The 15,764-nt window shown below is 37.1% G+C and overlaps 1 long non-coding RNA gene across 1 annotated transcript in view; it reads left to right on the top strand.

Moving 5' to 3' along the window:
- LOC132326925 (uncharacterized) overlaps positions 1-15,533 on the top strand; it is a 75,784-nt gene extending 60,251 nt beyond the window's left edge. The window contains exons 2-3 of the long non-coding RNA XR_009486370.1: positions 14,335-14,375; positions 15,429-15,533. This is a non-coding gene — a long non-coding RNA (uncharacterized LOC132326925). The remainder of the gene's footprint in view (positions 1-14,334; positions 14,376-15,428) is intronic.
- The last annotated feature ends 231 nt before the right edge of the window (positions 15,534-15,764 follow it).

Here is a 15,764-nt window from a genome sequence, read left to right on the forward strand (position 1 = left end):
TCAGGAAGATTAAGTGCATCATGTGAAAAGTTCTGATGCCAGGCAGGATCATGGGTTTTGGTTTAACACAGCAATGAAGTATTTAATGGAAGCTCCCTGCTTTGTGAGGGATAACAAAAGGAAACATGCTGAGATGAAACAGATGATTGCAACGGGAAAAATAAATTTAGTATGCAGTAAGCAATTCTATCTTATCTAACTGCCTTGTAAATGCTGAGATCTTTTTCTTCAGTTTTTAATTTCACTATCCATGTGTAATAAAACAATCTGTGAAGAACCGCTATGGCTGCAAATTGATCACATGAGCTTTTGAAAACTAGAAAAATGCTATTGATTCCCTTTCTGATTTATATAATTTTCTGCCCTCAAATCTGACTGTATGAGTCAACCCAAGGGCAGCAGCAGTAGCAGTCTTGTAAGAGTTTTGGTTTCAGAAGCTTTTTTTTGGATCTGTGGCTTTTCCCAGCAATATAAATACTGAAGCAACAGCTTTTAGGTTTAATGTCTTTATATAATTTACAAGTGTCTTTATATAATTTACAAGGTTTTGTTACAAGCAAGTTGATTGTAAGACTTAGATAGGCATCCTGAAGTCTTCTAAATACAGACTAAACCCAGCAAAAAGATGATCTTACAAAGCCTTGTTGAAAGTTTTAGTCCTGAGGAGGTGCCAATCTTGGCTCCCTTCAGTCATAGCTTTTAGCAAGGCCTGAAATGAAGGTTTGTTGGAAGCAAGTTTGGTATATGGCAGATCTCCTCCAAGGTAGGAAGCACAAATGTCTCCCTTGTTTTCAGTTTTGTAGCCACCATCTTACTATACTCAGAAAAAACCCTCAGTTATATATAAATGTTAATTTTTTTTAAAATGGAATTATTTATTAATTTAGTTATCAGACAGATGTATTTACATGATCTCTAATGTGCCACTGGGACACTGCTCTCCACTTAACAAAATATCAAGTCAGGCTTTTTTGAGAAATCATCACCCTATTTTTCCTTCTGTGTTATCTATTTTAATGCATTTGCATATATTTATTTCATTTTTAGTTGCATGCACATCTCCCACCTATATAATTTTTCACCTTTCCACTTCTGTTCTGAGAATTTATTTTTCTTCTCCTACTAATCCACTGCTAATAAAAAAAAATAAGCAAACATCTCTTGTTCTTTTGCCTACAAAATAAAAAAGAGATGAAATTGTCAAAGGAAGAAGCAAGCTGCTCTAGTCCAGCAAAATGTGAGCTGAATATGTGATCATACTTTTTACTTGAAACTACAAAACAAAACCAAAATCAAATCAAACCAAACCAAACCAAAAAAAGAGAGAGTGAGAAGAAAACCCACACGTATTTCTCTTTGTAATCTCATTTTAGTGAGGCACAAGAGGGCAGTGTTTCACAAACGCAAACCTGTCATTTGCTCACCATTGCAACCAAGCTGGGACTGACATTCATCTAGCGTTGGAATAACATCTAAACGATTGGTGTTTAGTGCAAATATCTCACTGGCAAAGAATCCTAGTTATAAGGATTACAAAGGCTTCAAGACAGTACATTTATCTATTCCAAACTGTGGAAATTTCTTGAAGACTGGTGATGTTACAAAGAAATAGCAACAATGAAAAATTAAATGAAAAATTATCTTTGCAGAGAAAAGTAAGTATTGTTAACTTTCTTTTGGTAAGAAAATAAGAAAGACTACGCTAGGAAAGAGACAGACTAAGGAAAAGACCAATGCAAGCTTCATAAAAGACATTTGTTAAAAAAAATCTGTGTGTTTGTGGATGTGTATGTGTTCTTATGCATATGTCCTTGTGTGTACACCTACACTCAGGAAGAAATACAGAGAGTGAGATACATATAAGAACTGAAGAACTCACAAATATACAAAAGCTAATGGCAGAAGAAAATTTGGAGCTATGCATGGTCCCTTACTTTAGGAATCTAATCTAAATCTTTCTTTTCTTTGGTCTCTGAGTTTATACAATTCCTTACTCAAATTTTTTTTAAGACTTCTTTCATTATTGTCAGATGTTCCTCTGCATCTTACTGGAGTCTATGTATCTGATTTAAGGCATTTAGGAGGAAGTTTCAGATGTATTTCAGACTGACATCCAGCTCCTGCTTACAGAACTAAGTCCCCTGCTCAACACTCACTCTGATAAATGGTTTACTGAGCCATATTTTGACCTTGGAATCAGCAGCAACTGTCTCAGTTTGTCCTAAAGGCACTTCCTTGGCTTGAAACCATGCATTTATTCTGCACAAAAATAGATATTGGTCAACCTCTTCCACCAGTCCATTTAGCACCATGAAAGCAGCTTGTGTACTGCCCTTGAAGTATTCATTTTTTTAAATGGACGTATACATGTCTTTTTAAATAATCCATTATTGTCTGTGTTTTGGCATAGATAGGATGGAATACATTTCCTAGACCAAGAAAAAGCATCTTCAGCTATGTCTTAATAATCAACTATCTTGAAATAAAATTAGGTCAGTAGTATAAATTATAGCTGAAAAAAGGAGTAGTTTTTATGGTATAATAAAGTTAGCAATCAATTCTTCATGCGCTGGCCAGTTCTCCTTGCCCTAGCATAACTAAAGGCTGAAGTAACATTTATCCAAATATGACATGAGTTGTTCCCCAGCAAACCTTAGACCATGGTATGTGATGCAGCCCTAGACTCTGTCATGCAAAAACATAGTCTTGAGGCTATTTATGCACTTGAGATAGAAAGGTCAGATATGTGCTCAATTTCTGAGTATCTGTAAAAGCTGCAAAGTGCATCCAAGTGCTTCTATCTCTGCAACTCACAGCTGTCAGTCTGTACTTCTTTCCAATGTCCACCTGCAAATTATTAGTACCCTGAACGAGCAAGCAAAACTTCTTGGCTAATCTCTCTATTTGCTATAAACACTTTGATATCTTTTATTCTCCAAGACAATGAGGCAGGTATTCTTTTCTATACCGAATTACTAACATTGCACAAATCTTGTGAGTGCTCCCCCTCTGCATTACAGACTGCTTCTGCCAAGCAGAGGACAAAACAACTTGGAGAAAGGAAAAGTGCATAGTCTTAAGTAAAGTAAACTAAGCAATTTTCCTCTAAGGGTGTCAAGCCTAAACCAGGGAAGCATCCATATTTCCATCCATGCCAGTAATTGTACATATGATTTTTGTCCAAATAGAAACATGGATGATTGACTGAAGCTGTCCACACATGACACTAGGTATCCTCAGTTTCAAAGCTCTGGGTTACAATGGTAACTCCTGTAGCTACTTTACAATTTGTGGACAGGCTGAAAAGGGTCAAAAGAAGAATCACAAAGATGATAAAAGAACTGGGAAACCTGTTCTCCAAGGGAAGGCTGAGAGCTGGGTTTGGCCTAGTGAAGAGAAGTCTCAGGGAGACTATGTTCCTGTATGTAAAGGGTGGCTATAGAGAAGATGGAGATTTCCTTTTTCCAAGGAGTCACCAGGAGAAGATGAGGGGTAATGTGTACTAGTTCATCCTGGGGAAATCCCAATTGGACACAAGAGGAAAATTTTCACAATGAGAACAATCAGGCACTGAAATAATCTCCCAAGGGAAGGGGCAGGTATTCCAGCATTGGATTCTTTTAAGATCCAGCTATACAGAGTGCTGGGCCACATTGTCTTGACCATGTTCTTGCCAAGCAAAGTTGGACCAGATGATCCTTGAAGTCCCCTCCAACCTGGTATTCTGTCATTATCTTTATGCTTGAATAGTTCTCATATCTCAGGGATAATTTTAGTAAATAGTTCTACTAATACACTATTCCTAGTGAATTTTTTATTTTACCTCTTTGCAAAGAAATGCTTATTTTGAATTCCACAGGTGGCTAAAGTATTGTAAAACATGCAGTAACAATATTTCCTTTCCTGTACTTCAGCATTTTTCATTTCATGGTTTCCTACCTTTGCCTGAGAAGAGAATGATCTACATTAGCTTTTTTTCTGCCTAGTTTAGCATTTGGTGTTATGAATCCATGAATACCAAAAATGCATAGTTCAACAGAAGAACTTCTGAGATCTCAAAATGGAAAGCTGACAAAACTTCATTTTCAAGGTATTTCAGCCACCCTCTTGATTCACAGAATATTTTGGGCCAGCTAATTTTTTAGCACTGGACACTACACAATTTAAGAACATTTTTAATCAGATTAACTGCATTAGATCATTCAACTGTTCCTGTATCACTCACTATGAAAATATATCTAGACAGATAATTGGTGACTCCTACCACATTGTCAAGCACCTGATCTGCCTGTAGGCTATATCTTATCACACAATCCTCTTTGGTGGAAGAGAATCAGGTCAGAAAATATTTAAACAATTTGGATTTATAAGTGCTGACAGAATTGGCAGGTGTCAATAATCAATAATCATGCCACTCTTGACTATCTTGAAAAAATTATGGCAATTGAAGGGGGTGACTGAGGGCTGGAGAAAAGAAAATGTCAGTCCTATTGTCTAAAAGGTCAAGAAGAAGGACCCAGAAAACTACAGACTGGTCAGTGTTACCTGGATTCCCGGTAGGGGAGGGAGCACTTAATCCCAGGAACAATTTCCAGGCACCTGAAGGACAAGGAAGCCATTGTGAGAAGTCAGCAGCAACTCACCAAAAGGAACAACTGGGAGAGCTGGAGCTCTGTGGCCTTGAGAACACTCAGGGGAGATCTCCATAATGTGTGTAAATAGCTGGAGAAAGGATGTAAAAGCTTTGAAGCCAGATCCTTTCCAGTGGAGCTCAATGAAAGGACCAGAGGCAATGAGCACAAACAGAAACACAGGAGTTCCTCTTTAAAAAAAAAAAAAAGTCTTCTGCTGAGAGGATAGCAAGTTGCTGTTCCCAGAGGATGTGGACTTTCCAAGCTTGGAGATAATCAAAAGCCACCTAGACATGGTCCTGGGAACTGACTGTTGGTGACCTTGCTTGCACAGGATATTTGGACCAGATAATCTCCAGAAGTGCCTGCTGACCTCAACCACTCTCTGATTCTGTGATTTGTTAAGACTATAGCAGCATTTTATAAACCACAGATTTCAAGCAGATAAAAATTACAGCTTTTTTTTTTGCATACAATTGTACAACTTTACCCTAACACTAATAATAATGAAAGACTATAATAATTTTTTTTATGCATAGAAGCAATAGTTTGCTAGTTTCTGTTGTTCATCTTTCAGGCTGGTGCCACAGAGAATGATTGGCATAGTAGCATCATGACTCATAGAAGTAGCTGAATGCTTGTCTCATGCTGAGTTATGCATCTGTATGAGTTTACTTATTGGCTGTAACATTAGGGTGCCTCCTTTGATAGAATAATTCCAAATAACAGTATTTATCCAAATGTTATCTCAAAAAAAATTGTGGTCCTCAGTAATTTAATCTGGTCTGCTACATAGAAAAAATTCTAACTTTTACAGAAAAATTATAAGCAATCCCATGTGCTCTCTTTAAATTACTAATTTTCTTTCTTATAGCAAAGAATTTGATTTTTAAAACTGCTTTACATATTTTAAAAGTTTGTTTTAAAAAATAGCTATATAATATACAAAATTAAGAAAGAAAAAGTTTGTTGGATTCACTGGTTCTAAAATCCTTTTCACCCTGTGACAATGTTCCAAGACTACATCCCCCTTTGTAGTTAATATATTGTGATCACTAGTGGCTCAGAACTAATGAATATATTCTAAATTAATTCAAATAACTGCAGTGATTAATGAATGAAATTAATTTTACTCAATGCAGAAATCTGAAATTTCAAATTTGGTTCAAATTCAATCCTAGACAATAAGAACAGATAAAAATTTTTCCAGAGGACAAGCCAGGTTATTATTCTACAGGCAGAAGAGAAAAAGATGTATCACTCACCCCTTCCTTTGATAACAGAAGGAAACTAAGAGTCCAGTTTCTTCCCTATATCTAATTTTCAGAAAATTTTAATTTTTTCTTGTAAGTAGAAATTAATCCATCTCAAAATTTATTGCAATATTTAAAGGGTTGATTTGGTGAGTTTGTATGAGGTGCAATCTCATGAGCTAATTCCCAGAACACAGGGTAAGACAAAACCCATCTTAGGACAGCAAAAATCTCAGTAAGAACTAATTACCTGCTCAATAATTTAGTAGTAATTTTTTGCAACCTGCTCTGGACTCCTTGGTTAAAATGCCTACATGCTGTAAAGGTAAGAGCAATTCATCCAGTGCTCTGGGTCTAGCAGCAGGACTATCTATCATACTCAGCATATGTCCCAAATATTTTCTACTGGCCAGTTCTGAAGTACTTTAGTTTTTCATTGCTTCTGTTATAGTCCAGTTTTTTTGACATATTTGCCATAAACACACAAAAATACCTTTCTTATCTTTAGTTGCTTTTTTATTATTATAAATTATTGTATAAATTAGTATTCCACATATGTTTGTGGGGAGATATATATGGCTTTGGGAAGGGATCCTTACTAGAGATGAGAAGACTGAAGAAACGCAGTGGCTCAACTAAAACCTAAGCACCTACTGGCAGACACTCAAGTGCAAGGCTTTTCATATATATAGATGATTAGTATGAATAGTGCCCATTTCCAAAGTATGTGCTGTCCTTCAAGGTAAGGTGACTCCTGTGTATCAGCAGTTTTTACCATTAGAAAGGTGAGGTACTTCTGATCTGAATTCTCATTAGGCTACTTGTTTTGGTGTGAACAGTGTGTCTTGACCAAAGCTATGCTTGCTTTTTCTGTATGCAACTTATATATATTTTTACACTACTTAAAAAACAGAAGTGATCACGAAGATTAATTTTATTTGGAGGAGAGAAATCTCTTAAACATACTTTTGAGACAATCTATATTACTTTCTGATTTATGATTTTCTAGAATCATAGAATCATAAACTCTGCTGACTGTTGCAGTGGGTGTTTTTGATTGTAATGCAGTTCTAGTTGTCAGCTTTATAATCCTTCCTATTTTGTACTGTTATAGTGTATTTTGTTACTAACGGATTGTTCCTCTCCCCCTTACGTTGCTGGTTTTTGCCCTAGCTGCCCATGTCTCCAAAGACCTGCCCTTTTGTTCCCTGTTCCTCCTCCCATTGACTGTCAATCCCTCCCCAATCCTGCCCCTTTCTCTAGAAACTTCCCTATTAATTTTGTACCCTTCGAAACCCCATTGGTTTGTTTAAGCTATTCTCCTCCCCTGTAGTCCCCTATTGGTTTAAACATTGTATTCCCCACCTTATGTTCCATTTTCTCCCAATTGGTTAAAGATTGTATCCTCCCCTGGGACCTCCCCCGTTTATAAGCTGATGTATGCCTTTGAGTCATGGTGTTTCTGTCCCTGACCCTGCTGGAGATGAGCTCGTTTGGAAACCATGCAGAATGTCTCTCCCTGTTCCTTGTCCCTGCTGTCAGTGCAGTCTATCCCCAGCACAGCCCAGCCGTGCCGCAGGGCAGTGTGCCCTAGAGCCGCACGCCGCATTGCGCGGCTCTCTGCGGGCGGCCCACTCTCGCTGTCGGGAGCTAGTCGGGCTGAAGAGATCCGGCACTGCAGCAGCTGACTTGGAAAGGAGCCATGAGGCTTTGTGTTTCTCTCTCATAGAGTCCCGTTCCTGGCATTGCACAGGACCTTGCAAGGATCACACCTTGTGCCTGAGAGCACTGTCCAAAAATTTCTTGAGCTCTGTCATGTTGGTGCTTTGATCACTTCCCTGGGGAGCCTGTTCCAGTGCCCAGCCACCCTCTGGGTGAAAAACCTTTTCCTGATAGCCAGCCTAAACCTCGCTCAACACAGCATCATGCCATTTCCTAGAGTCCTGTCATTGATCATAAGAGTGAACAGCTTGGTTCCTTTGTCCAAGGCATTAAAGAAAATGCTGAAGAGTACTGGGCTGAGGATGGAGCCCTGCAGAACCCCACTAGTGACAGTTGCTAGCCTGGTGTCACCCCGTTCACCACAACTTTTTGTGTGAACCTGTGAGCCAGTTGCTCACCCATCACGTAAGGTGATTATCCGGTTGTGGGCTGGATATTTTGTTCCAGAAGGACTCAGTGTGAGAGTATCAAAAGCTTTGCTGAAGTATAGAAATATTATACCTGCGTGCTTTCCAAGATCAAATAGATGGGCAGATAATAAGATAATAGAAATAAATCATATTCAGCAAGCAGGACTTTCCTCTCATGAAGCTGTGCTGACTGTGATCAGTGACTTTGTTGTCCTCCGGGTGTTTTTCAATGACCTTTTCCATGATTTTAGCAGGCCTGTAGCTCCCAGGGTCCTCTTTCTTGCTCTTTTTTGAAAATGAGGACAACGTTAGCCAACTCTGGGCTGTTGTGTCCAGATGGTTAACTGAGAAATGGATGAGTTTCTAAAGCATACAAAGAAGAAGGAGAGAGGGAGGGATGGAAAGAAAGAACAAAACCAAAAAGTAGGAGAATAAAGGAGAAGAGAAGGAAAAGGAGGAGTGTAACAGGTGGGACTTTAGTGACAAAAGCAGCATTAAACCGATGAGGACTTACTCAATGCTAGAACATTCAAGATTTCAGTATGAACCTTATATTGGCCTTAAGTCAGTAACTGTTGTTCATCCCAACAGTCATAAGAAATAACTGAACAATGTGTGAGAGGTATATTTATTGTTGTGAGCAGAGAGCCTTTCAGTCACGATGCCTTTCAGTAATCCTGTGGTGAGCTATGGAGGGCTAAGTACTAAATTCCAGACCAAAAGTTTTGAAATGATAATGAAATGGTAACGAATGGATATACTACATGCTGTTGGCAGACATGACTTAGGGCTTATGGGATAATCATAGCCTTCTGAGGGCCAGCTGTAGGCTTAGGATGCCTCAAATGCCACTGCATACCATATGTGTTTTGGAACTGCACTAAGCGCTTTATACCTCTGTTAAACAACGAACACATATAAAATCATTAATAGCTGTAGCTATAAAAATGGAAATGAGGCTACAGTTAGTTTCTTTGAATTTCAGCCCCTCAGGAGAAAAGTATTAATTTTCATTGTATGTAACAATAAATCTCATTTTAACACCTTTTTTTCAGTGCTCCAGTGAAACTGTTTGTTTTCCAGCTGGTCTGGCTCATAATCATCTACATCCTAGATGACTTTGAACAGTAAACTATGCTGATTTTGCATGTCCTTTTAATCTGTCTGCTGGGAATTAGACACACCATATCCCCAGCTGAGGCCTATTTACTGTTTGTATTTCTCTTCAAGTACAGAGCAAAATTTTCGAACTAAACAATGGGTACCACTAGAAAAGTATTAAGTTTGCCTGGGTTTTTTTTCCCTTGTTTTCAAATAACCTACAGCCTAAAGGAAATTACGTGAGCGCTTCTGAAAAATGGATGACAATATTGAACAAAAGCTGAAGACTGCTTATTCAACTCCTATGCTTTAAAAAGGTCGTGAGAAATAACTGGGAAGTTATGAATCATTTAGTGTGAGTTCAAAGCTGAATATCTAATGGGGTGTTTAATTTAATATTCAAAATGTAAGATTAATTTGCACTAGTCATTAGAGGTTTTTTGGAATTTCATCTCCTTAAACAAACTCCATGGTGTTTTCAGAGACTAGCTGGAAGTGATGATAGTTATGATTAAAGACACAGGGATTTCTTCAGAGCTTTTGATATGTATTTTGATTAAAAAAAAACATTCATAGGGGGATCTCACAAGATGACTGGACTAAAAATGGGATCATTGATAAATTTTGAATGTGACGTATAGAAATAAATAAATGTATTAAAGTAGAATTTTTAGACGCCAATTCTATATTTGTGTCTACTTAGTTTTTTCCTCCGCTTTTGGGATGAGGACATCAGAAATATCCTGGAGAAGTTTGCAGATTGCATACAGACTAGGAATTATGTTTATTATATAGCCATATATATGTATACACGATATGTATATAATGTATATTATAGAGTCATAGAATAATTCAAATTTCTTTATTAAAATATCACCAATATGTTTTTATACTACCAAGAGACAAGGAAACAAAGGTAACAGAGTAAAGCTACTGAAATTCAAGTACAGACAATTGTCTTAGTGCTTAGATTATTGTTATTAGCCAAAAATCTACTATATTTGTGAAGAGAATAACACAGAGCAGAGGAAAACTGAGCTTTGTATTTGCATGTCACACTGATGAAGCAACTGCTAAAGATTGTTGTGTCTCCTCCTGGGATCCATATGTGGAGAAGAGTGTTGAAGTAATGATTTTCAAAGTAGTACTCCAAAAATTATATGTAGCTGAAAAAAAGCCCTTAATAGGTTCATTTGATCAAGGAGTTGTGTGAAATATTTATAAATCCCAGTGGAAATCTGTCTATACACGGAAAAAGAAAATCAGATAATGGAATGCTTTTCAATTTTGCTGATCAAAGTGTAACAAGGTCTAATAGTTGGAAGTTGATATTAGACAAAATCAGCCTCGAAATTAGAAGTGATTTCCTGCATGTAAGAGCAACTGAAAAGTTTCCAGTCAAAATGGTAGACTAACCATTTCTTAGTGTGTTTTGGATGAGACCCATTTTTTCTTCTCTTAAATATTATAGTTTGATATAATTTCTGGGAGAAATTCCAGGACCATATGAGTATTTGCGTTAGTTTGCTAAGATTATTATTTTAAAGCAAAAAAAAGTTGCGAATTTACATGTTATTTATTGATTTTCTTCCTTGCTAAACTGTGAGAAAATAATATTGCCCTGTGGCTTTATCTGCTCACCCATAAGGATTAGGAAGAACTGTATCCCTAGAGTCACAACTGATCAAATGTGGTTACGGTTGTGGTTGTTTTTTCCTTCTTTCCCTGAAACAACACCGCGTATTATAGCGCTGACTAAATGTAAGAATAGGAAAACTCTTTTCCCAAAAAATAGGGGGTGTAAAGGGGAAGAGAGAGAAGGAGGAAGAGGTGACTTGCTTTCAAACTTGGATGCCAACGTGACAATTTCATCTCCTTGTATCGTGTGTGCGCACGCTTGTGACAGCTGGTGAGTCCCCTGCCCTTGCAGAGGCATGCTGGTCTCTGTTCTCCCCTCTCTCTACGGAGTGTGGTTCCGTGCTGCCCTGGAACCAGAGTCTGTGTAGGTAACACAGGCTTATTTGGAGTGCTTATATGGCTGGATATGGCTGCATTATACCAGAGGTCTGAGCAGATGCTATAATGAGCCTTTTTGCGGTAATTAGTTCTATCTTGTTCGGTTTTCACCTCATAATTTGTCAGTTTACCAGTGCGCTGAGAATACAGTTGTGGTAATCATCTGATCTGTGCCAGGCTTAGAACCTAACAACTCACCAGTGCTTTCTACCATTGCTTTCCCATTGCAATTTTGCGTTAACACTGAAGCTGTGTCAAGAGCTGACCTTTGTACCAGTTTTGAAGAAATTAACTCACTGTTTTGCTTAAAAGTCTGGGCACAGTTTTGATGAAGTTCACTTGTCAGCGAAGACCTAAGAACTCTAAAAAAATGTGAGAAGCAGATCAACAAGAGAAGAACCAAGTGCCATACATTGCCTGCAATTTCTGCTTTGAGCATTCCACTCCTCAAGGCCGTTACCAAAAGTAACAACTCTCATTTTATGACTTCACAGTCATTCTAATTCACAGGAATAATTTATGACAACAGTGGCATTTTTGCTTTAGAAATAGAAATCTTTGTTTGAAGCCAAATTTTTCACTTTAAAGCTGGAGAAATATTCATTATGATTAGATTGTAGTTTAAAAATATGTTAAAACATGGCAAACAGACTTCAGAAAAATTGTGGAAAATATAGTAAAGGCATTTACACAAATTATTGGCAGTAAATAAATTTTAAAAGTACAAAAATTGACCACCGGAATACAAATTATGTTAGGAATACCTTGTAATTTTTGACTGTCCGTGAAGGACAATAGTATCAGTCAAAAACTTTATCAGAAACTACCAAAGGATTCAAATCACTGCAAAGAAATTACTAACAGCCAGTAAGCCATAAGCATCTATCTCTATAGCCATGTATCTCTTAGCAAAGAAAAAGGGATCTCCTAGAAAGGGAGTTTCATTTTCTGCGACTTCAGCCCTTTCTGTTCCTTGGTAGCTTTTTGATGTTTTCAAACATAGCCAGTACCATCCCTCATAGCATCTTCCCAGCCTTTTTTTTTTTTTTTTTAAATTTTTTCCATCTTTGAGATAAGGCTGACGGGAGCTAGCTAACCCTTGAAATTGGAAAAACAAAAAGCTCTATGGGAGAGAAACTGATTGCTAAACAAATGTAATGGACTGAAACTGAGATGGTGTACCTGTAAAGAAGAGACAGTATGGGCAAATTGTTTCATGAATGATTGTCAGCATGCACCAGAGCACTCATCTGAAGTGCTGTACTAGACAATACCTTCAGGAATAACACAAGAGATGAGTTCCCCCCTGAGATGTTGAACACTCATAAAATCCATTGGCCTGGTAGAAAGCAGAAATAATCCGTCATTAATGTGGCTGGATGCTCCCGAGCATTTTTCAGGCAGCAGAAGAAAATGAAGGGCTCAGATAGATTTGATAGCAAAATTCCCTTTTTACTAAGATGGAATGAACTTTCTAAGCACAAATTTTTATTTCAAACTGTATCATACATAATATCTTTTTTACTTGAGGTATTTTACATATCTCCAGGCTAGAATCCATGCTTTTGTCTATGTGACTGTTACCAGGGCAAGATCTTGAAGAGATTCACTGACTCTTAAGATTTCACAGGCTAGTCTGGCCATCTGCTGTCACTGGAGACTGTTAATTCCAGATTTAAGGAATTTTTTAGGGACTTCTTTTCAAAGTGAAATGGGAATGTTAAGATTTTTCTTTCTTCTGGGGACTACTAACTGAAGATGAAATTATACATGCTCCAAATACTTACCCTTTCTTTGCCAAATGAAAACAATAACTGAGGGTTTCTAAATAAAACATAAACATTTGTAACTGTTCAAATAACTGCCAAACAGTAAATTCTGCTTTGCCCTTCAGACCCATCAAAAACTGTGACATGATACACTCTAGCATCCACTAATCCCCATGAAAACACGTTATGTAAAATGGACTCTGCTATCATAATAGATGAGACAGCATTATTTTAAACTAAAATAATTGCTATCAACTTTGTTTTGCCACTTCTCTGTGTATTGAAGTTTTGGCCTTTTTTTCAAAATCTTGAGGGAAGGAGAGAAGATGCACTTCAGAAAACTAAATGCAATTTTTTCAGCAGCTGCCAAGATTTCAGTATTACCTTGAGCACACACTCTGCAGCTAGCATGAAGGGATCTGTGGCTACATATTTTTATGAGACTGAAAGATTTTATTAGATTATTTGCATTCTTCTCAATTCATTCTCTTTGAATATACCCAGAGTTTTTCAATTGTCTTCTACTTCCAGGTATCATAAGACAAAATAAGCAATTATCTGACCCTATTTCCTCAAATTATGCCAAATGTTAAGCTTTCTGTCTTATTTTGAAGTTCTGCAGACTTTCTAAGGGAAAAGTTCTCAAGTTCTTTATTCAGTTTCCTCTAAATAGAGCTTGCACACTACAGTTTGCAGCAATCAGACCTTTGGGTTAACAGAGATTCTATAGAATCATGCAGTGCAAGTGTATCCCAAGACCCCAAGATAAATCAGTTGTGAGATTGTTTCTAGAGGGCCTCCTTACCAAAAGTTCAGAGGGATGAAAAGAAATGGAATTCATTTTCAGCCATAATTTGTGTAGGTCTTACATTTCTCTGGGAATTGGTTGCCAAGCACCAGACATTCAGTTCCTGTGCAAGTATAGCCTGCACTTCCTTGCTCAGATAAATCTGGTAGTGCATGAGGAAAAGAAAAAAACCAAAGAGCATTGAGCTGAGGAACAATAGTCTCACATGTCTAATGCAGTATCTCAAGAATGTGAACTTATATCACAACTGTTTCAAAGCAGGGAACTTCAATTGTATGACAAAACATAAAAAATTCTTCTGGACCAATGGAGTTTGGGAGGGATGGGGGATACATAGAGAATATTTGTAGCCATGTGGAAATTGATACCTTTTAAAAATATAGAATCTCATCCAGTTGAATTGATGTAAATTTTACTGCAAGGTTTATAGTTGAACAATGTAATATCAGATCACCTACTTAGGATGAAGGATGATGTTGTGTTTACTCAGTCCCAGATTCAGCATGTCAGGCTGTTCAGCGTGTGGGAGAGGTTGCAGATGCATCCAGGATGAGTGTGCTCAGTGACTGTGAGATCTCTGAGCAATTCCACCTGGAGTACCAGCTTGTGTCTTTTTACCAGCAGGCCATCATGGCATCGTGAAAATTACACGCGTGGAGGAAGAGGTAAGGAAACACTGACAGAATCTTTCTTGGAATCTTTCTCTGCACTGGACTCAGAATTGAGTCTCCATTCTGTGAATTAATTCCTTACTAAGATTTCTAACTTGAAGATTATAACCTTTCCAGTTAATGTCTAATGCAAACGCAGAACACAAATATGTAATCACTCCTGGAAACAGAACCCTCAGTCTAGATGGCCCTAAAAGAAAACTCCCATAAAAAAACATAATAACCCTCCATCAAAATCTTTGACATTAAGAAAAAAAATCCTAATGGCAATGTTTTGGTCAAACGTGTTTATTTAATGTTATAAAACATAAATGTTCTTTAAGGTGTTTATTTAATGTTATAAAAATTATTTCTGACCAGGGGCATTTTAAAAATTTTAAATTTCACTTGCATGTATAAATTACTAGATTTCATTTAGTGAACTGATGATAATGAAGTCAGTCATTCTAACTCTTCCAATGCTTCCTCTGTAAATATGCGTCTGTAAATACTTCATCTGTGAATATGCATAGCCCCCTTCTGTGCATAAAAGGTATTTAAGAATATGAAGCTGAGGTTCCTGGTGGTTAGTGAGTCCAGTCTCTTGGAATTACAGGAAAACCTAATCCCCTTGTAAATTGCAAGATGTGATTTTCCGTACAAATCCCCAGAGAAGAAAGAATGACATTAAGAAGATTATTTTATATAACAAATTTGATTGTAGTATTAACGAGCCTTTTCTGTATTCATTAGACAATTTGGACTATTAATTCGTTAAAAAATTCTCTGAATTAACGCTAAATTACCAATATATATGATGTAATAATCTTTGGCCATAAGAACATTTTGACTGCTACTCTTGGAGATCTTCTCCTCTATAATTTAAAAGTTATTTTACATCTTTCTTAAAGTTTTCTTACTGTCATAATTGAAAGCCTTCTCAAGGGTTCAGAGTAATTCCATATGGCAGCATTACTCTGTGTCTTTTATAAATGTTTTGTCCCATGTACATTTATTTTTTGCTGTCTTAAATTGTCTTCCCTTTAAATTCTTTTTCGAATTTTGCAGTGTGCCAGCTGTGTGATCCCAATCTGTATAAAGTCTGCTGAGAAAGAAAAATGAGAAGAATCAGCAATGGATATCATCTCATGCAGAGCCATCCTGAAATGAATTTTCTTAAGGTTGTGTTTCTTTAAAAAAAAAAAAAAACAGTCCAAGGGATAAATTTAAGTATAACAGCACCTACTGGTGGATTTAAAGCATACACAGAAACTTCAGACCAGAGACAAATTATTATTCTTTTCCATTGTTCTTTGACATGTTACGTAATGCCAATTATAAGTAATCAAAAGTTTCCTGATTAATGTCAGAGATATTTCAATTGTGGGCCTCGTATGATGAGGC

The sequence above is a fragment of the Haemorhous mexicanus genome, chromosome 4, assembly GCF_027477595.1.
Source record: "Haemorhous mexicanus isolate bHaeMex1 chromosome 4, bHaeMex1.pri, whole genome shotgun sequence".
Lineage (NCBI taxonomy): Eukaryota > Metazoa > Chordata > Aves > Passeriformes > Fringillidae > Haemorhous > Haemorhous mexicanus.